Genomic DNA, 23,332 nt, shown 5'->3' on the forward strand with positions numbered 1-23,332 from the left:
TCTGAATAGAGCATCATAGGTATTTTCTATGATGGTCTCTCTGAACTATCCAAGATGTCTTTGGATAGCTCTGCTGGAGGATCTCTTCATCTGAAGAAGACGCCTACAGAAGCTCAAGAACTAATTGAAATGGTTGCAAATAACCAATTCATGTACACTTCTGAAAGGAATCCTGTGAACAATAGGACGAATCAGAAGAAAGGAGTTCTTGAAATTGATACTCTGAATGCCATATTGGCTCAGAACAAAATATTGACTCAGCAAGTCAATTTGATTTCTCAAAGTCTGTCTGGAATGCAAGCTGCACCAAGTAGTACTAAGGATGCTTCATCTGAAGAAGAAGCTTATGATCCTGAGAACCCTTCAATGGAAGAGGTGAATTACATGGGAGAACCCTATAGAAACACCTATAATTCTTCATGGAGAAATCATCCAAATCTCTCATGGAAGGATCAATAGAGACCTCAACAAGGTTTCAACAATAATAATGGTGGAAGAAACAGGTTTAGCAATGGCAAGTCTTTTCCATCATCTTCTCAGCAACAGACAGAGAGTTCTAAGCAGAGCCACTCTGACTTAGCAACCATGGTCTCTGATCTAATCAAAAACACTCAAAGTTTCATAACTGAAACAAGGTCCTCCATTAGGAATTTGGAGGCACAAGTGGGTCAGCTGAGCAAGAAAATTACTGAACTCCCTCCTAGTACTCTTCCAAGCAATATAGAAGAGAATCCAAAAGGAGGGTGTAAGGCCATCAACATGGCCGAACTTGGAGAGGATGAAGAGGCAGTGAGCGCCACTGAGGAAGACCTCAATGGACGTCCACTGGCCTCCAATGAGTTCCCTAATAAGGAACCATGGGAATCTGAGGCTCAAAATGAGACTATAGAGATTCCAATGGATTTACTTCTGTCATTCATGAGCTCTGATGAGTATTATTCCTCTGAAGAGGATGAGTATGTCACTGAAGAGCAAGTTGCTAAATACCTTGGAGCAATCATGAAGCTAAATGACAAGTTATTTGGTAATGAGACTTGGGAGAACGAACTTCCTTTGCTCACCAAAGAACTGGATGACTTGTCTAGGCAGAGATTACCTCAAAAGAGACAAGATCCTGGGAAGTTTTCAATACCTTGTACCATAGGCACCATGACCTTTAAGAAGGCTCTATGTGACTTAGGGTCAAGTATAAACCTCATGCCTCTCTCTATAATGGAAAAGCTAGGGATCTTTGAGGTGCAAGCTGCAAGAATCTCATTAGAGATGGCAGACAACTCAAGAAAACAAGCTTATGGACTTGTAGAGGATGTTTTGGTAAAGGTTGAAGACCATTACATCCCTGCGGATTTCATAATCCTAGAGACTGGGAAGTGCATAGATGAATCCATCATCCTTGGCAGACCCTTTCTAGCCACAGCAAAGGCTGTGATTGATGTGGACAGAGGAGAATTGATCATTCAAGTGAATGAAGAATCCTTTGTGTTTAAGGCTCAAGGATATCCCTCTGTCACCATGGAGAGGAAGCATGAAGAGTTTCTCTCAAAACAGAGTCAAACAGAGCCCCCACAGTCAAACTCTAAGTTTAGTGTTGGGAGGCCACAACCAAATTCTAAGTTTGGTGTTGAACCCCCACATTCAAACTCTAAGTTTGGTGTTGGGAGGTTCCAACATTGCTCTGAGTTTCTATGAGGCTCCATGAGAGCCCTCTGTCAAGCTACTGACATTAAAGAAGCGCTTGTTGGGAGGCAACCCAATGTTATATTTAATCTATTTCCCTTTGTTATTTTATGTTTTCTGTAGGTTGATGATCATAAAAAGTCACAAAATCAATTGAAAAAGCAAAAATAGAATGAAAAACAGAAAGAAAAATAGCACACCCTGGAGGAGAATTTGCTGGCGTTTAAACGCCAGTAAAGCTAGCAAATGGGCGTTTAACGCCCAGTCTGGCACCATTCTGGGCGTTTAACGCCAAAAAGGGGCACCAGACTGGCGTTAAATGCCATGAAAGGGCAAGAAGCTGGCGTTAAACGCCAGAAATGGGCATCAGCCCGGCGTTTAACGCCAGAATTGGCAAAGGGTGCATTTTTGCACGCCATTTGGTGCAGGGTTGAATTTTCCTTGACACCTCAGGATCTGTGGACCCCACAGGATCCCCACCTACCCCACCACCCTCTCTCTTCTACTTCACCCATTCACCAATCACCTCAACCACTCTTTCCCAAAAACCCCTCACCTATCAAATCCCACTACTCTCTTCACCACTCACATCCATCCTTCATAAAACCTCACTTACCTTACCATTCAAAATTCAAACCACTTTCCCTCCCAAACCCACCCTTACATGACCGAACCCCACACCTCTCTCCACCCCTATATAAACCCATCTTCACTCTTTCATTTTCACACAACCTAAACACTACTTCTCCCCCTTTGGCCGAACCATACGCCACCTCCATCTCCTCTATTTCTTCTTCTTCTACTCTCTTCTTTCTTTTTTTGCTCGAGGACGAGCAAACCTTTTAAGTTTGGTGTGGTAAAAGCATTGCTTTTTGTTTTTCCATAACCATTTATGGCATCCAAGGCCGGAGAAACCTCTAGAAAGAGGAAAGGGAAGGCAAAAGCTTTCACCTCCGAGTCATGGAAGATGGAGAGATTCATCTCAAGGGTGCATCAAGACGACTTCTATGAAATTGTGGCCTTGAAGAAGGTGATCCCCGAGGTCCCTTTCAAACTCAAAAAGAGTGAATATCCGGAGATCCGACATGAGATTAGAAGAAGAGGTTGGGAAGTTCTTACCAACCCCATTCAACAAGTCGGAATCTTGATGGTTCAAGAGTTCTATGCCAATGCATGGATCACCAAGAACCATGATCAAAGTGTGAACCCGGACCCTAAGAATTGGCTTACAATAGTTCGGGAGAAATACTTAGATTTTAGTCCGGAAAATGTAAGGTTTGCATTCAACTTGCCCATGATGCAAGGAGATGAACACCCTTACACTAGAAGGGTCAACTTTGATCAAAGGTTGGACCAAGTCCTCATAGACATCTGTGAAGAGGGCGCCCAATGGAAGAGAGATTCAAGAGGGAAGCAGGTTCAATTGAGAAGGCATGACCTCAAGCCCGTGGCTAGGGGATGGTTGGAGTTTATCCAACGCTCAATCATTCCCACTAGCAACCGGTCCGAAGTTACTATAGACCGGGCCATCATGATTCATAGTATCATGATTGGAGAGGAAGTGGAAGTTCATGAGGTTATAGCCCAAGAACTCTATAAGGTGGCAGACAAGTCCTCTACCTTGGCAAGGTTAGCCTTTCCTCATCTCATTTGTCACCTCTGTTATTCAGTTGGAGTTGACATAGAAGGAGACATTCTCATTGATGAGGACAAGCCCATCACTAAGAAAAGGATGGAGCAAACAAGAGACCCCACTCTTCATGAAATCCCTGAGATGCCTCAAGGGATGCACTTTTCTCCACAAAACTATTGGGAGTAAATCAACACCTCCCTAGGAGAACTGAGTTCCAACATGGGACAACTAAGGGTGGAGCACCAAGAACACTCCATTCTCCTCCATGAAATTAGAGAAGATCAAAGAATCATGAGAGAGGAGCAACAAAGGCAAGGAAGAGACATTGAGGAGCTCAAGCACTCCATAAGATCTTCTTGGAGTGAATGACAGAAATAGTAAAAGGTCTTATTTATAAAGAACTAGTAGCCTAAGGTTTACAGAAATGAGTAAATGATAGAAAAATCCACTTCCGGGCCCACTTGGTGTGTGCTTGGGCTGAGCATTGAAGCATTTTCGTGTAGAGACTCTTCTTGGAGTTAAAGGCCGGCTTTTGTGCCAGTTTGGGCGTTTAACTCCCATTCTTGTGCCAGTTCCGGCGTTTAACGCCGGGCAATTTTAAAGCTGATTTGGAACGCCGGTTTGGGCCATCAAATCTTGGGCAAAGTATGGACTATTATACATTGCTGGAAAGCCCAGGATGTCTACTTTCCAACACCGTTGAGAACGCGCCAATTGGGCTTTTGTAGCTCCAGAAAATCCACTTCGAGTGCAGGGAGGTCAGAATCCAACAGCATCTGCAGTCCTTTTCAGTCTCTGAATCAGATTTTTGCTCAGGTCCCTCAATTTCAGCCAGAAAATACCTGAAATCACAGAAAAACACACAAACTCATAGTAAAGTCCAGAAAAGTGAATTTTAACTAAAAACTAATAAAAATATACTAAAAACTAACTGAAACATACTAAAAACATACTAAAAATAATGCCAAAAAGCGTACAAATTATCCGCTCATCACAAAACATACTTGCTTTTTCAAAATCCTCCGAGATCCCAAACGAAGTACATTAAGCTCTCAAGCAACCTTAAGTAAGAAATTGGGATCCAAAATTGTTGGTTGTCGCGTTGCATACCAGGATCCCACACTTTGGTTTCTCTATCATCCTCTTGTTGATTCTCACTTGTGCCTTTGGATGAACAATCTCCCCAAGCACCTTTGAAGCACGCACTTGAATGTTGGACTCCTCCTAATTGAACCTTGCACCATTTATGCCTTCAATTCCTTTGGCAACCAACACCCACTCCTTCACCATTTAACACCCCAAAAAGCACCTTAAGTTGGTGATCTGTTTCTAAGAGAGCATATTGGTATGGGCCTATGAAGCTCATTGAAGATATTGTTACCCACTCAAATTGTCTTTGGGTTGAAGTCACTCTTGTAAACTCTTGCATGAAAGCTCCCACTTCTTGGGTGATCACCTCTTCCTCACCATCCATATCTCTCTCAAACTCAAAATGGGAGGGGTCCTCAAGATCATTGAGGGGTTGACCAAGATGGACAAAAAATCATTGATGATAGAATCCACTTCTTAATCAAACTACCTCAATTCTCCATTACCTCTTGTGGTGCACTTCCCTCACCTTCCTCCTCTTGCGACTCAAGCCTTAGTTCCACTTCTTCTATTTTAGGCTCTATGTTCTCCTCCTCACTACATTTATTACTTAATCCTTCACCTTTCTCAAGGGTGATGTCTTGAGTGCTTGAGCGTAATACGGTTAAGCGGTTCACTGCTTCGGCTATGGTAGCCATGAACTCCCCTTGCTTCCTTCGGAACCCTTCTTACTCTTGGAAGAATGCTTGAAAGTCTTATTGTTCTTGGGGCAAAAGTTGGAAAACATCACATTTTGGTGGAAACAAAGGTTCAATAGTTAGGAGAAAGGTTGTATGGTTGGGAGGTATGTCATATGGGTGAGGGTATTGAGGTGGTGTGTGATGAGGTGGTGGTTCTTATGATTGGTGACAAGGTGTATGGACATTTTGATTCCATGGAGGTGTATAGTGTGGTGCTTGAAAGTTTGGTGGTTAAGGGTTGTGTATGGGGTATCTTTCATATCTTTGGGTTTGATATTCACATAGGGGAGGGTTTGGCTCATTGCAGTATAGGGAAGGTTGCTCCTTCCTCATTTGATTCTCTCACTCCATGAAGCAATCACAATTTGAAGTCATCATACCCTACAAAAATACTCACAACCAAGCACCAAGCAACAAGGGTGATAACTCATAGAGAAAGTAGAAAATAAAAGCAAAAGATATAAGTAAACAAGAAAAAACAAACACCTAAATATTAGCAAAAATAACCAAACAACCAAAAAGTAAGATATTTACACTATCAACATATTTATAATCAACCAAAAACAGAACACCAATTGCATCGCCGCCAAAAACCTGATGGATTAGGATTTGCACCAGTTCAGAAATTAGATAAAATAGCTCCGTTGTAAGTATAGTCCAAACTGGCAATTCAATCCCAATCATCAAAGTTTAGATTGTCAATAAAAATAATAAACCGAGAGTAATTAAACCTCGGGTCGTTCTTCCTAGGACGCAATCAAAGTGTTACGCTTTCTGTTGTGAGGAAAAGTAGGGTTTTGCAATCAAAGAACAAAAGATTAAAAGAACTAAGAGATAAAAGAACTAAGGAAGGATCAAAATTGATATTAATGCAAGTAAAAAGGGAATAAGATCAAAACTAGCGAAAATGTGATTAATGCAAAAAAAGCCTTGACTTGGGAATAAGGATCCAAGGAATCCTATCATCGTCATAACCACAACTATGGTAATTATGATGAGTCAATCTTGCTTAGTTAAACACCAACATCGAGGTTTAGGTCAAGTAAGCATAATTGACCTTAATCCATAAGTCCTAGCTAACTTACCAAACTAGTTAGTAAAAAGCTAGCGTCAATGGAAACAAGATTCAACTAAGTACCCAAGAATTCCCACTAAGTGTCGGAGATTATGACTCTAGTATCCTAGGAACTCAAATTCCAAGGCAAGGTGTGAAAATCTACTCAAAATCCATAGTTGGCATTTTCACATACACCATGTGGGCATAAAAATAAAACATGGAAAATTGCAAGGAAAAATAGAAAACTATAACCAACTATTCACAATATCAATAATAGACAATCAAACAAGCATATATAAAGCATAAAACATGAAATTCATCAATCAAAACTTCAAGAACTCAAAATTGAAAATATTTACAAAGTACTTGAACCAAAGAGAAACTGAAAATAAAGATGATGTAATCAAAGAGGAATTACAATTAAAGAAGCAAAATCCAAGATCAAAGCTTGCTATAAAATACTACAATAAACCATAATTAAAAACCCTAAAAGAGATCTCCCTAATCTACACTACTCCTACTCCTACTACTATGGAAAATGTAAATATAAAGTTCTAAGTCCTCATGCCTTCATTTGGCTTCAATTCCCCTTGATATAGCACTTAATAAACCATTTTCAGCCTTCCAAAACTGGGCCAAAGGCCCCCAAAATCGAAGATCACGTGTTTCATTAATGAATCCACGTGCAGGGACTTGTGCGTGGGCACAGGGTTGTGCGTGGGTACCGGTGCTGATTTTGACCCTTGTGCGTAGGCATAGAAAGTGTGCGTGGGCACACTCCGAAATGCTTTTTCCCTATGTTTTCTTCATGTTTTCTCCCATTTTGCATGCTTCCTTCAACTTTCTACCAACCCATTCTTGCCTAAATGACCTGAAATCACTCAACAAACATATCATGGCATCGAATGGTATAAAAGTGGGATTAAATTGCTCAACTAAAGCACAAAAATGCATGTTTTCATATTTATGTCCAATTTAGGGATGAAACACAAAAGTATGCTATTTTAGTGATTAAGTGTGAGTTTATATGATGAAATTTGTCCAAATCAAGTCAAAATATCTCATCAAACATGGACTCATTGATAAACCACTATTTTATGGTTTATTTTGTACTGAATTGAGTGGATTTTATCCCTTATTCTCACACTTATTCATAGAATTCGCATGTTTTACATTTTCCTTCCTAATTTTGTGCTATGATTGAAAACATACTTCTTTGGCCTTAAATTTGCTAATTTTAATCCTCTCTTATTACCATTCGATGCCGTGATATATTTGTTAAGTATTTTCAGGCTTTATAGGATAGGAATGGCATAGAGGATGGAAAGGAAGCATGCAAAAGTGGAAGAAATACAAAAAATTGGAGGAATTGCTAAGTTGTCAATCCTGACCTCTTCTTACTAAATCGATCATAACGTGAGCTACAGATGTCCAAATGATGCGGTTTTAGTTAATTTAGAAAGCTGACATCTAGGGCTTCAAAATGATATACAATTTGCTACAGTTGCTTTGCAGTTAGGTGACGGCATGCGTGGTATGACGCGTACTCGTGACTGGTGTGACAAACAAGCGACGCGTACGCATGACCCGGATTTTGTCAAGCGACGCGTACGCGTGGGCAACGCGTACGCGTAACAAAGCGTCACGTGCTGTAGATATTAGAAAACGCTGGGGGCAATTTCTAGGCTGGTTTTTGGCCCAGTTCTAAGCCCGAAAACACAGATTAGAGGCTGCAGAGTGGGGAAATCAATCATTCACACTTTCATTCACATTAGTTAGGTTTTAGATGTAGTTTTTTCTAGAGAGAGAGAGGCTCTCTTCTCTCTCTAGGTTTTAGGCTTTTTAGCTTTAGTTTTTCTCAATTTCAGATTTTTACTATGCTTTAATTTAGTTTTTCTTCTTCTTTTATTTATTATAGTACTTTAGTTCATCTATTTCTCTTGTTGATTTCTCTATTTTCCCAATTTAGTTTATGAATACTCCATGTTTGATTCAATTTTTTTTTTAATCCAATTTGAGGTATTTCATGTTTATTGCTTCTCTCTTCATTTGTTAGTCATTGATGCTTGCAATTGATTGTTTAGATTTAATATTCCTTGTTAATTTTATCATGCTTTTATTTTGTGCCTACCAAGTGTTTGATAAAATGCTTGGTAGGATTTTAAATTAGATTTTTATATTCGTAGCTTAGATTGAGTAATTTGGAGACTCTTAAATTGTCAAAGTCTCTTGTTGGTTGGTAATTAAAAGTTGCTAGTTGGCTTGAGCTTTACTAACTCTAGTCTTTGATTAGGAATTGCGAACTCAAGTTGATTTGCTCACTTGATTTTCTTTCATTGTTAGAGGTTAACTAAGTGAAAGTAAAAGGCAGTTACCATCATAATTGATGATGATAATGAGGATAGGAATTCCAATTTTCAATCCTTGCTAGGACTTTTCTTAGTTGTCATTTTATTTCCTTGTTATTTATATTACTTGTTCAATATTTTAAAAATCCAAAAAATACTTTTCCATAACCAATAGTAACATACTTCCCTGTAATTCCTTGAGAGACGACCCGAGGTTTAATACTTCGGTTAATTTTATTGGATTTGTTTAATTGACAAACAATTTAAATATTGATTGAGGTTTAATTGTCGGTTTAGAACTATACTTGCAACGCGTTATTTTTGTGAAAATCTTTACCGACATTTTTTCTCCATCACTCATCACGTATTGATAGCTACGATTTTAGGAAATTGCACGATCGGCAAAAATTCCTTCCGGCAAGTGCACCGGTTATCGTCAAGTAAAAACTCACAATAGAGTGAGGTCGAATCCCACAAGGATTGGTTGAGTGAGCAATTCGGATTAGAAGTGTGTTCTAGTTGAGCGGAATCAAGATTTAGATGAGAATTGCGGAATGTAAAATTGGCGGGAAACGTAAATGGCAAGAAATTGAAATTGCGGAATCTTAAATTGCATGAATTAAAGAGTGAGAAGCTAAATTGCTGAAATTAAAAAGGGATCGGGGTGATTGCATGAATTTAATTGCAGAATGTAAAGAGAAATTGGTAGATCAGAAATGGGGAATTCATTGGGTTTCAGGAGATATTGAGATCTCCGAATCAAAACATTTTTATCCCTTCCTCAACCAATGCGTTCATTGAATTTTGCTTGGCAATCTTATATGATTGGATCCCAATCCCTTGGCTCACCAATTCTCTCTAAAAACAAACGAATTCCCAATCCCTTGGTTTAAATGTTCATAAGAAGAGATGACGCTCGATCACTGATTATACCACACAGTTTCATGAACCACAATTTGGTAGGATTACATGTCACAATATCCATCCAAACCCCAATCCAATTCACTGTGAGAAAGCTTCTCTAGCATAAATCCTCCATTCCTTTCCCAAGGTTCCGAAGGATTCCAATTATGGATAGTTTCTTTCCCAAGACAACTAACCAATGGAATTAGATCGAGAAGCTTTCTAACAAAATTCAAGAGAAAAGATTGAAGAAGAAGATAAAAACTATTATTGATTCATTGAATTACAATAGAGCTCCCTAACCCAATGAAAGGGGTTTAGTGAGTCATAGCTCTGAATTCAATTACAAAAAGTATGAAAACTAGAAAAATGATCAAAAGTTTCCTACTAACTTAAATTCTATCCTATTTATACACTTTCTAAATTGAGCTTCTGTTGTGTTTCTTGGGCTTTGAGGCCTTTCCCTGATTTCCTTTTGCTTTGGGTTTATGATCCATAATCCTGATGAGGCTGCTGATCCAATTCTGTAACATTCATTGAGCCAACTTAGTGATAATCAAGTAATGACACATGACTCAACAAATTGAAATTCCAGACTCATCAATTCTTCAGGCCCAATCCCATAAACCATGATATTCAATTGGGTTTCATACCAGAGTACGTTTAAGTTAATTTTTGTGCTCAAATGCTAACTTAAACTGCAATATCTTTGGCCCAGAAACCTTTTCAAATAGTGGCGTTTAAGTTGCAGTTTAAGCTTAAACTGCAACTTAAACGCCAGACACTTCCAGTGATGCCTTTTGTGGAAGCACGTTTAAGTTCCAGTTTAAGCTTAAACTGGAACTTAAACGTTGGACACTCCTGGAGGTGGTATAACTCACGCACGTTTAAGCTTCAGTTTAAGGTTAAACTGAAGCTTAAACGTGGAAATGGAAGAAAGCAACCCTGGAGGGTAAAGTAGTCGAACACGTTTAAGCTTCAGTTTAAGGTTAAACTGAAGCTTAAACGTGGAAATGAAGAAAGCAACCCTGGAGGAGAATTTGGTCGAGCACGTTTAAGCTTCAGTTTAAGGTTAAACTGAAGCTTAAACGTGGAAATGAAGAAAGCAACCCTGGAGGAGAATTTTGGTCGAACACGTTTAAGCTCCAGTTTAAGGTTAAACTGAAGCTTAAACGTGGAAATGGCTCCTTGGTGCATTTCTCATTTCTGGCGTTTAACTTCCAGTTTAAGGTTAAACTGGAGGTTAAACGCCACTTTCAGCTTTTCCTCAGCTTTCATGATTTTGGCGTTTAAGCTCCAGTTTAAGCTTAAACTGGAGCTTAAACTGGAGCTTAAACTCCACATGTGATATTCAAGCTTCCTTTATTGATTTTGTTGCTTCCTTGCCTAGCCTCTTCTTCCCTGAAATCATCCAAACAACTGCATCAAAGTCTTGCAAAATTTCATGAGAAATCTTCCATTCATAGCATTCAAGTAATATAACTAAAAACTCATGGAATTTGCATCAAAATCATACTGTTTGGATGGTTCATTGCTTTGTTATTCATTTAACCATTCTTGGTTACTTTAAGCTCAAGAAAATGCATAAAACAACTAAAACTAACAGAAAAATGCTAGTGAAACTAGCCTAAGATGCCTTGGCATCACAACACCAAACTTAATACTTGCTTGTCCCTAAGCAAGTCCTGAGTTATTTGAGAAGAAAGTATGAAACAGAAAGCAATTACATTGGCTATATTAGCAAGCATTTGAAGTTCATCAGAAGGGTTTTATGCAGAAAGTTGCAGCATCACTTTTTCATTCTTATCAGGTAAGATTATCACTTTTTCATTGCATCCATCAAACACTGCTATGGCCTCTTGTTATTCTTATGTCCTTGGCACTTTTCCCTTCTTTGTTTTTCTTTTTCTTAGAGCTCCTTTGCTCCTTGTTTGCTCAGTGTCATGTGTTGCACAAGCCTTTGGCATTTTCTTTTTCTTATCAGTGCACTACACATATCCACTACAGGCATTTTAGTTCACATTTCTTCTTGAGACATTGGTGCCCAGCACCTCTTTGTGTGACTAAATGTTTTGTATTTAGGTTGCTCTTGACAATGGACTTTTGGTTGATAATCCCGGGTTAGTTAACCCAAGTTACCAAGTGTTGAAACACTCCTCAGAACCTATTCATCCAAGCATATCCTTAATACATAAACACCACAGGCATTTGTCTCAGAAGTTCAAACCATTGGTGCCTAGCTTATTTTCTCAATTTTTTTGCTTTTTGGTTGCCCTTTTTCAGTGGCTTTTTCTTCTTCTTTTTCTTTCTTTTTCATGGCCAAAGACATTTATTCATCAAGATCCATAGACAGTATTCAAACTTCTACACAAAAATGATAATTCTACACTCAATTTCCAGTGATCTGACTAAACAATCAAGCATGCATACCACCACTTAATTCTACTTGATTTGTCACTAATTGAGCCAAGTTACTTTTGTTCAAACTTTTCTTTTATTTTTGGAAACAGAACAAGCATGGCAAGCATTTGTTTAAGAAGGTGAAGTTATATCCAACATCTAGGCATTCACTTTATTCAAAGCAGTAAACCAACACTCATACTAAAAACTTCACATTCCAGAAAGATTCAACAATTACAGTTTAAACCAGAACAAGCATGCTTTTGTTTGCCTTTTAAAGAATGGTCAAGGAACAACACCACCTTGTGAAATTTCTTGTTTTCTCTTTGTTGCCAGAAAACAATTTGATTTCTCCTTCTTCTCCTAGTTGTTGCTTCATGTTCTTTCTAAGATCCTTGTTTCCTTTCCTGCAAAGAGTGATGAAGTTGCTTGCTTCTCAAGCACTTGAGTGGTTAGCTCAACTAGTATGGGCAAGTGTCTGAATCTTAAGTTGGTGTGTGAACACCAAACTTAGTCTCCTACTTACTCCTCTGCTATTTGAATCCTTGAATTCTCCTTGGAATGAAGTTGCTGCTAAGGATTTTAAGCATTTCTGTGATTGCTTAGAATGGTTGTTCCTTTCATATAATTCAAAGGTTGTTGTGTTCAGTTGATCTGTATGGTGGAACACCAAACTTAGAGTCACACATTCCCCTTTGAATTATTGATCCACGAATTCATTGTTTGGTGTGAAACACCAAACTTAATTCTTTGCAATGCACAGAAACTACTTCACCTTTTTATTGAAACAAATAAAAGAAACAGCAAAGGAGTATTACCTCAGGTTGGGTTGCCTCCCAACAAGCGCTTCTTTAACGTCATTAGCTTGACGGTTGTCCCTTGTTAGGGTGGATTGTAGTGCTTGATGTCCTCTCCTCTCACTATGAAAACGTCCCCATTTGATTCCTTCATGATTTCCAAATGTTCCATAGAAAGAACTTTCCTGATTGTGAACACTTGAGGGAGCTGGGAAGGAATGGTTTTGAGGCCAGGTGGGATTGACAGATAATGACTTGATATCACTTTATCTCCCGGAGAGAAACCTTCAGTGGGAATTTTCTTGTTTCTCCACCCTCTTGGCAATTTCTTTACAATTCTTCCCTCTCTCTTGAGGATTTCTTCATTGACCCTTATGCCAGGAGGATCCTTCTGAGATGTTTCTATTGATTCTTGTGGCTTTAACTCTTGCAATTCTTGTTTGCCTTCCAAGGACTGTTTCAGAGTTTCAGCTGCTGGATTGCTTTCCTCCAAACACAGATGGCTACTATCATCCTTAGGCTTTTCAGGTTCTGGTTCAAGCTCAGATGCAGGTTTGAAAATATGGAAAATGAGCTGTTCATCATGTATTCTCAAAATTAGCTCTCCTTGTTCTACATCTATGAGCGCTCTAGCAGTGGCTAGAAATGGCCTTCCCAGAATGATAGGGTGTAGGTAGCTTTCCTCCATGTCCAAAATGACAAAGTCTGTGGGGAAGAAATAATTTCCCACTTTCACCAGCACATTCTCAACTACCCCTTCAGCTTGCTTCTGAGTTTTGTCAGCCAGTTGTATGATTACATCAGTGGATCTCACCTCATTCAGTTGTAGCCTCTTCATAAGAGTCAGAGGCATCACATTTATGCTAGCTCCTAGATCACAGAATCCTCTGTCAATTTTTGTTTCCCCTATGATGCAGGGGATATGAAAACTTCCTGGGTCTGTTTTCTTAGAGACTATGTCCTTCTTGATGAGGGCACTGCATTCTTTGTTCATTATTACAGTTTGTCCTCCCTTCAAAACGCTTTTCTTGCTCAGCAATTCCTTCAAATACTTGATATGTGTAGGCATCTGCTGGAGAATCTCAAGAAAGGGAATATTGATATGGAGAGGCTTAAATATCTCTAAAAACCTTGAATATGTTTTCCCTTTTTCACCTCCTCCTAACCTCTGAGGAAATGGTGCTTTTGGTTGGTATGTTTCCAGCATGCCTTTATTTTGCAGTTCCTTGGCTTGCTCAGTTTCACTTTCCTGCTTAGCTTCTTCCACACCTTCCTTCAAGATTTCTGGCTCCTGTTCTGAGGGTCTGATTCCTTCTTCTTCTGAGACTTCCTTCAATATGGTGATGGCCTTGCATTCTTCCCATCTCACTCCCTTTTGTTCCCCTTTAGGATTCTTTTCTGTGTCACTAGGGAACACTGCAGTTGACTTGGGGGCCTGTTGAGATAGCTCTCCTACTCGAGACTCCATCCTCTTAAGTTTTTCACCATGGTTCCTTAAGGTAGATCTCACATCATCCCTAAAGCTTTTCAACTCACTTATGTCCTGACTCATGTTTGCAAGCATTCCTTCTATCCTGTTTAATTGATCTTGAAATTGTTGGTTCGGATTAGGTTGGGCAGGTTGATTATTTTGGCCATGATATGGTGGTTGGGAGTAAGTGTTTTGTGTGGCTTGGTATGATCTTTGGTTGGAGTTTTAGTATGTGGAATTGTTATGTTGGTTGGGGTTGTAAGGTTTGTGGTTTTGTGGTTGGGTTTGTTGGTTTCCCCACCCAAAGTTTGGGTGGTTTTTCCAGCCTGGGTTGTAAGTGTTGGAATGTGGATCATATGGTTGCCTTTGTTGATTTCCCAGATAGTTGGCCTCTTCCCAATCACCTCCTTCAGTGCTTACTTCCTCTTGATCTTGTGTGTGTATTGCAGCCACTTGATTTGTTTCTAATTTCCTGGTGAGCTCTGCTAGTTGCTTGGCAAACACCTTATTTTGGGCTAGAATTGTATCAACATGGTCCAGCTCTATGACTCCCTTAGTGTTGTGTCTCTCTGAAGCATAGTAGTACTCATTCTCAGCCACTGTCTCAATCACTTCAATGGCTTCTTCCACAGTCTTTTTCCTGTTCAATGAACCTCCTGATGAATGGTCTACAGCCTTCCTTGATTCATAAGAAAGTCCATCATAGAAAATATGCAATTGCACCCAGTCATGGAACATGTCTGGTGGGCATTTCCTTGTCAAATCCTTGAACCTCTCCCATGCCTCGTAGAGAGTTTCACCATCTTGTTGTCTAAAAGTCTGAACCTCAGATCGAAGCCTCTTGACCTTTTGTGGGGGGTAGAAACGTGCCAGAAACTTGCTTTCCACCTCATCCCAGGTTGTTAGGCTCCCCCTTGGGAATGATTCCAGCCACTTAGCTGCCTTGTCCCTAAGTGAAAATGGGAACAAGAGCAGTTTATAGGCATCTTCCTGGACTCCATTGGACTTTACAGTGTCGCAAATTCTCAGGAATTTTGTGAGATGTTGGTTTGGATCTTCATTAGCACTCCCACCAAATGAACAATGATTCTCCACCAGTGATATTAGCTGTGGTTTGAGTTCAAAATTGTTGGCCTGAATGGGTGGTTTCTGAATGCTGCTACCACAATTCCCAGAGGTTGGGTTTATGTATGAACCAAGAACCCTCCTCTCGGGAATGGCATTGTTTCCATCAGCTCTCTCATGGTTGTGAACTTCTCTATCCATGTTGAGATCTAGAGCTTCCTCAAAATTGTCCTCAGATTCTCCTCCAGATTCTTCTTCTCCCAGTACTCTCTTCCCTCTTGCTTCCCTTCTAAGTTTATGAAGGGTCCTCTCTGGTTCGGTATATGGAGGAGTTAATGTCTCTCCTCTCCTACCTGTCATACAAGAACACAGCACAGGCAACAAACAAGTGAAATACTCTTGGTTAATGGAAGAGTATGGTTAGAGTAGTTGAGGAATTAATTCAAATAGTTAGTGAGTCAGTGAGTTAGTTGCTTGAATTTAAAGGCATAAAGAAAGAAAGCAAGTAACAGAGTGCAGAAATTAAAATTCAACAAGTAACTTAAACTGAATTAACAAAACAAGAAAAATGCTCAATCTAGTTAACTTCCAATTTGAGAATTGTCAATCGAAAACCAATCCCCGGCAACGGCGCCATAAACTTGATAGCTACGATTTTAGGAAATTGCACGATCGGCAAAAATTCCTTCCGGCAAGTGCACCGGTTATCGTCAAGTAAAAACTCACAATAGAGTGAGGTCGAATCCCACAAGGATTGGTTGAGTGAGCAATTCGGATTAGAAGTGTGTTCTAGTTGAGCGGAATCAAGATTTAGATGAGAATTGCGGAATGTAAAATTGGCGGGAAACGTAAATGGCAAGAAATTGAAATTGCGGAATCTTAAATTGCATGAATTAAAGAGCGAGAAGCTAAATTGCTGAAATTAAAAAGGGATCGGGGTGATTGCATGAATTTAATTGCAGAATGTAAAGAGAAAGTGGTAGATCAGAAATGGGGAATTCATTGGGTTTCAGGAGATATTGAGATCTCCGAATCAAAACATTTTTATCCCTTCCTCAACCAATGCGTTCATTGAATTTTGCTTGGCAATCTTATATGATTGGATCCCAATCCCTTGGCTCACCAATTCTCTCTAAAAACAAACGAATTCCCAATCCCTTGGTTTAAATGTTCATAAGAAGAGATGACGCTCGATCACTGATTATACCACACAGTTTCATGAACCACAATTTGGTAGGATTACATGTCACAATATCCATCCAAACCCCAATCCAATTCACTGTGAGAAAGCTTCTCTAGCATGAATCCTCCATTCCTTTCCCAAGGTTCCGAAGGATTCCAATTATGGATAGTTTCTTTCCCAAGACAACTAACCAATGGAATTAGATCGAGAAGCTTTCTAACAAAATTCAAGAGAAAAGATTGAAGAAGAAGATAAAAACTATTATTGATTCATTGAATTACAATAGAGCTCCCTAACCCAATGAAAGGGGTTTAGTGAGTCATAGCTCTGAATTCAATTACAAAAAGTATGAAAACTAGAAAAATGATCAAAAGTTTCCTACTAACTTAAATTCTATCCTATTTATACACTTTCTAAATTGAGCTTCTGTTGTGTTTCTTGGGCTTTGAGGCCTTTCCCTGATTTCCTTTTGCTTTGGGTTTATGATCCATAATCCTGATGAGGCTGCTGATCCAATTCTGTAACATTCATTGAGCCAACTTAGTGATAATCAAGTAATGACACATGACTCAACAAATTGAAATTCCAGACTCATCAATTCTTCAGGCCCAATCCCATAAACCATGATATTCAATTGGGTTTCATACCAGAGTACGTTTAAGTTAATGTTTGTGCTCAAATGCTAACTTAAACTGCAATATCTTTGGCCCAGAAACCTTTTCAAATAGTGGCGTTTAAGTTGCAGTTTAAGCTTAAACTGCAACTTAAACGCCAGACACTTCCAGTGATGCCTTTTGTGGAAGCACGTTTAAGTTCCAGTTTAAGCTTAAACTGGAACTTAAACGTTGGACACTCCTGGAGGTGGTATAACTCACGCACGTTTAAGCTTCAGTTTAAGGTTAAACTGAAGCTTAAACGTGGAAATGGAAGAAAGCAACCCTGGAGGGTAAAGTAGTCGAACACGTTTAAGCTTCAGTTTAAGGTTAAACTGAAGCTTAAACGTGGAAATGAAGAAAGCAACCCTGGAGGAGAATTTGGTCGAGCACGTTTAAGCTTCAGTTTAAGGTTAAACTGAAGCTTAAACGTGGAAATGAAGAAAGCAACCCTGGAGGAGAATTTTGGTCGAACACGTTTAAGCTCCAGTTTAAGGTTAAACTGGAGCTTAAACGTGGAAATGGCTCCCTGGTGCATTTCTCATTTCTGGCGTTTAACTTCCAGTTTAAGGTTAAACTGGAGGTTAAACGCCACTTTCAGCTTTTCCTCAGCTTTCATGATTTTGGCGTTTAAGCTCCAGTTTAAGCTTAAACTGGAGCTTAAACTGGAGCTTAAACTCCACATGTGATATTCAAGCTTCCTTTATTGATTTTGTTGCTTCCTTGCCTAGCCTCTTCTTCCCTGAAATCATCCAAACAACTGCATCAAAGTCTTGCAAAATTTCATGAGAAATCTTCCATTCATAGCATTCAAGTAATATAACTAAAAACTCATGGAATTTGCATCAAAATCATACTGTTTGGATGGTTCATTGCTTTGTTATTCATTTAACCATTCTTGGTTACTTTAAGCTCAAGAAAATGCATAAAACAACTAAAACTAACAGAAAAATGCTAGTGAAACTAGCCTAAGATGCCTTGGCATCACAACACCAAACTTAATACTTGCTTGTCCCTAAGCAAGTCCTGAGTTATTTGAGAAGAAAGTATGAAACAGAAAGCAATTACATTGGCTATATTAGCAAGCATTTGAAGTTCATCAGAAGGGTTTTATGCAGAAAGTTGCAGCATCACTTTTTCATTCTTATCAGGTAAGATTATCACTTTTTCATTGCATCCATCAAACACTGCTATGGCCTCTTGTTATTCTTATGTCCTTGGCACTTTTCCCTTCTTTGTTTTTCTTTTTCTTAGAGCTCCTTTGCTCCTTGTTTGCTCAGTGTCATGTGTTGCACAAGCCTTTGGCATTTTCTTTTTCTTATCAGTGCACTACACATATCCACTACAGGCATTTTAGTTCACATTTCTTCTTGAGACATTGGTGCCCAGCACCTCTTTGTGTGACTAAATGTTTTGTATTTAGGTTGCTCTTGACAATGGACTTTTGGTTGATAATCCCGGGTTAGTTAACCCAAGTTACCAAGTGTTGAAACACTCCTCAGAACCTATTCATCCAAGCATATCCTTAATACATAAACACCACAGGCATTTGTCTCAGAAGTTCAAACCATTGGTGCCTAGCTTATTTTCTCAATTTTTTTTGCTTTTTGGTTGCCCTTTTCAGTGGCTTTTTCTTCTTCTTTTTCTTTCTTTTTCATGGCCAAAGACATTTATTCATCAAGATCCATAGACAGTATTCAAACTTCTACACAAAAATGATAATTCTACACTCAATTTCCAGTGATCTGACTAAACAATCAAGCATGCATACCACCACTTAATTCTACTTGATTTGTCACTAATTGAGCCAAGTTACTTTTGTTCAAACTTTTCTTTTATTTTTGGAAACAGAACAAGCATGGCAAGCATTTGTTTAAGAAGGTGAAGTTATATCCAACATCTAGGCATTCACTTTATTCAAAGCAGTAAACCAACACTCATACTAAAAACTTCACATTCCAGAAAGATTCAACAATTACAGTTTAAACCAGAACAAGCATGCTTTTGTTTGCCTTTTAAAGAATGGTCAAGGAACAACACCACCTTGTGAAATTTCTTGTTTTCTCTTTGTTGCCAGAAAACAATTTGATTTCTCCTTCTTCTCCTAGTTGTTGCTTCATGTTCTTTCTAAGATCCTTGTTTCCTTTCCTGCAAAGAGTGATGAAGTTGCTTGCTTCTCAAGCACTTGAGTGGTTAGCTCAACTAGTATGGGCAAGTGTCTGAATCTTAAGTTGGTGTGTGAACACCAAACTTAGTCTCCTACTTACTCCTCTGCTATTTGAATCCTTGAATTCTCCTTGGAATGAAGTTGCTGCTAAGGATTTTAAGCATTTCTGTGATTGCTTAGAATGGTTGTTCCTTTCATATAATTCAAAGGTTGTTGTGTTCAGTTGATCTGTATGGTGGAACACCAAACTTAGAGTCACACATTCCCCTTTGAATTTGTTCATACCCTGGGTCAAAGCTGTCCGACCCGGGATGTTTAGCAAGCCGACCGACCTCTTCAGGCCAAATGCCCGACCTCTTCAGGCCAAATGCCCGACCTCTTCAGGCCAAATGCCCGACCTCTTCTCAAAGAGCTCGGCTAAATGCCCGACCTCTTCTCAAAGAGCTCGGCCAACTCGCCAAAGGAGCCCAAAGCAGGCCCAAAACGAAGGAACACAGCCCAATCTAAAGGCAGCTAAAGCCCAGAAAGATAAAGGCGGTTCCCTTGAAGATATGATGACCTCACTTAAAGATAAGATAAGATAACTAAACTTATCTTATCCACAGGAGGCCACATCTCACCATTATAAATACACTGGAGCACCCAGGTATAACTCATACTCTGATTCCACATAAAACCTGTTTAGTACCCATGCTAACTTAAGCATCGGAGTCTCTTGCAGGTAACCCCCCACCCTCCGGTGACGAAGGATCAGCAGTGCAACCAGTCCAACAAGTCGGACACAACAGCTCCGACCAGTACAGAAGATCTCGTCCGAGATCGACCTACAGTTTCAGGTAACCCTCGGAACATTGGCGCCGTTGCCGGGGAACCTGAAAGTCATCCCATCACCATGGCGGACAACCATGACAACGACCACGATTCAGATCTAGAAGATAGAATGCCGCACAAGAATGCGGACACTACACCAAAAGATACTCCGCAACCTAACAAAAACAACGATTCACCAACTGTGGGATCCATGAAGGCACTTCAAGATCGCTTAAAGCAACTCGAAAAAGAGGCGGAGCATCAACAAGAAGCTGAGAGGATCTAGAAAGAGAGGTAAGGCGACATCGAGAGCTAGAGAACAAGCTCCTAAAGCTTGAGGCTGATCTCAAAGCCAAGCACGCCCCAAGTCTATTAGGAATCAAGCAAGGAGATCGGAAAAGTCTCCACAGCTACATGGAAGGATTCAACAAAGCATGCCTTGACATACAAAGTCTTCCAACAGAAGCGGCCATCATAGAACTCATCAATGGCCTAAGAGAAGGACCTTTCAGCCACTCAATATCCAAGAAGCACCCAACATCCCTGAACGAGATACAGGAACGGGCAGAGAAATACATCAACATGGAGGAAAACTCTCGACTAGGAGAGACCTCAAAAACCGAATTCTCCTAACCCACCACGGGAAAAGGATAAAGAGTCCAAGAAAAGAGAAGATCAATCGGAGAAGATCCCACCACCTCGCCCAATCAAAAGCAAAAAGGAGAAAGAGGTCGGACGAGTTGAAGGTCCACCTCACACTGAAGATGTCGGGCGAGTTTAAGCTCCACCTCACACCAAAGAGGTCAGACAAGTTGAAGGTCCACCTCACAACCAAGAGATCGGACGAGTTGAAGGTCCACCTCATACCAAAGAGGTCGAACGAGTTTAAGCTCCACCTCACACCAAAGAGGTCGGACAAGTTGAAGGTCCACCTCACACCGAAGATGTCGGGCGAATTGAAGGTCCACCTCACACCAAAGAGGTCGGACAAGTTGAAGGTCCACCTCATAACCAAGAGGTCGGACGAGTTGAAGGTCCACCACATACCAAAGAGGTCGAACGAGTTAAACATCTACCTCACACCAAAGAGGTCGGACGAGTTGAACGTCCACCTCACACCAAGGAGGTCGGACGAGTTGAAAAGGACAACGGAGTACGAACAAGCCTTCCGAGATTTCAAAATTCTTGGGGCAACCACCCATCCTTTCCAGACCACGGGAAAGTGAAGAACTCATTACACCTCGCAGTGGGAAGTCAGGCAATAGCCTCAGCACTAGTCAGAGAAGATGAAAGTGGGCAACAACCCGTCTACTTCATCAGCAAAGCTCTACAAGGGACCGAACTAAACCATCAACAGATAGAAAAAGTTTGCCTACACCCTCATACTCACCTCTCGATGACTCCACCCATACTCTCAAGCTCACACTATCAGAGTTCGGACCAACCAGCCCGTAAAAGGCATCCCACAGAAAACAAACTTAGCCGGAAGAATCCTACAGAGGATAGCTCAGATAATTTGGGGGACCCTGGACAAAACCAGAGAACATCTCGGGCAATTCGGGGGACCCTGGACAAAAATAGAAAACAGCTCGGACAAATTCAGGGATATGAGGTCTGACACATACCTCGGGAGCAGAACGCCCGAGCTGATGCATTTTTTAGCCAACACCAAACCAGGGGGCAATAACAGAAGCCTCATCCAGGCTACATTACAAAGACCACAACAAAGTCAATCTTGAAGGCGGTATAAGGGATGTACTCAGGGTCATCCAGCCAAATCAGGAATGCCGTCCGGGATCTTAATATATATCTCAAAGACATAGGTCAACTATGGGGTTACTACCAAACAACTCGGGCAAATAAGGAAACAACTCGGACAAAAACAGCAAAACATCAAGTGACAGACGTGGCAGTAAAAGGGAAACCCCAGGATTCACACAAAAGTCCAGGGGCACCCTTTGAGGCAACAACAGAGTAAAAACCCAAATACAAAGTCAAAGCTTTACATCAAAAAGTATGCCAACTTCCACATCGCCCCACCAGAGGAGCTCATTAGTGCAACATCACCTTGGCCATTCGCAAAGAGGGGACTCGACCTCCTCGGACTATTTCCCCAAGGATCGGGACAAGTCAAGTTCCTCATTGTAGAGGTGGATTACTTCACAAAATGGATTGAGGCAGAGCCCCTAGTTAATGCCACTGTTCAAAGAAGAAATTCTTGTACAGAAACATTATTAAAAGCACCAATTCACATCCGTAGAACACCCACAGGATAGTGGACAAGCAGAAGCTGCCAAACAAAGTCATACTAGCTGGGTTAAAACGACACAAAAGGAGCTTGGGCTGAAGAGCTCCCACAAATCCAAAATGATATCGGAACAACTCGACTTAGAGAAGGAAAGCTAGCATCCAACAGGAAAGGACCATACCAAGTTGTTTAGAAGAACTGGGGAAAGGTTGCTACAGACTGTCCGAACTCGAAGGGCAAGAGCTACCAAGGTCATGGCATGCCTGCAAACTAAAAAGGGCGCCAGGCCGAGATCCAAAAAGATTGCCCGACCTAGAAAGGTAAGTACTAACATATACACACTCTTATCTTTATATTATTGTTCAAAAGATTGCAGATTCCCTAAAAAAGTTTCCTACCAAGACGCCCGACTACGGCAGGTCGGCAAGGTGAAACACCAAAATCATCGCCCGATCACGACAAAGTCGGCAAGATGAAAACCAAACTCATCGTCCGATTACAAAGCGACAAGTCGGCAAGGTGAAAACCAACTTCACCGCCCGACCACGATGAAAACCGAATTCATCATTCGACTACGGCAGGTCGGCAAGGTGAAACACCAAAATCATCGCCCGATCACGACAAAGTCGGCAAGATGAAAACCAAACTCATCGTCCGATTACAAAGCGACAAGTCGGCAAGGTGAAAACCAACTTCACCGCCCGACCACGATGAAAACCGAATTCATCATTCGATTTCGACAAGGTCGGCGAGGTGAAACACCAAAATCATCGCCCGATCACGACAAAATCGGCAAAGATGAACCTACAATAATAAAGTTATAGAAGTAATCCCTGAAAGAGATCTGACAAAGGTCCAAGAAAGAGGATTACGAAATAACTTAGAAGAGATCGACATGACGAAGTCGGTCTCCTACAATAATAAAGTTATAGAAGTAATCCCTGAAAGAGATCTGACAAAGGTCCAAGAAAGAGGATTACGAAATAACTTAGAAGAGATCAACATGACGAAGTCGGTCTCCTACAATAATAAAGTTATAGAAGTAATCCCTGAAAGAGATCTGACAAAGGTCCAAGAAAGAGGATTACGAA

The 23,332-nt window shown here is 40.4% G+C and overlaps 1 non-coding gene across 1 annotated transcript; it reads left to right on the plus strand.

The window, feature by feature from the left end:
- Positions 1-14,851: 14,851 nt before the first annotated feature.
- On the plus strand, positions 14,852-14,955 carry LOC130965022 (small nucleolar RNA R71). Its single transcript, XR_009081081.1, has one exon. It is a non-coding gene; the product is annotated as a small nucleolar RNA R71 (small nucleolar RNA).
- The last annotated feature ends 8,377 nt before the right edge of the window (positions 14,956-23,332 follow it).

The sequence above is a fragment of the Arachis stenosperma genome, chromosome 2 (assembly GCF_014773155.1).
Source record: "Arachis stenosperma cultivar V10309 chromosome 2, arast.V10309.gnm1.PFL2, whole genome shotgun sequence".
In the NCBI taxonomy this organism is placed as follows: Eukaryota; Viridiplantae; Streptophyta; class Magnoliopsida; order Fabales; family Fabaceae; genus Arachis; species Arachis stenosperma.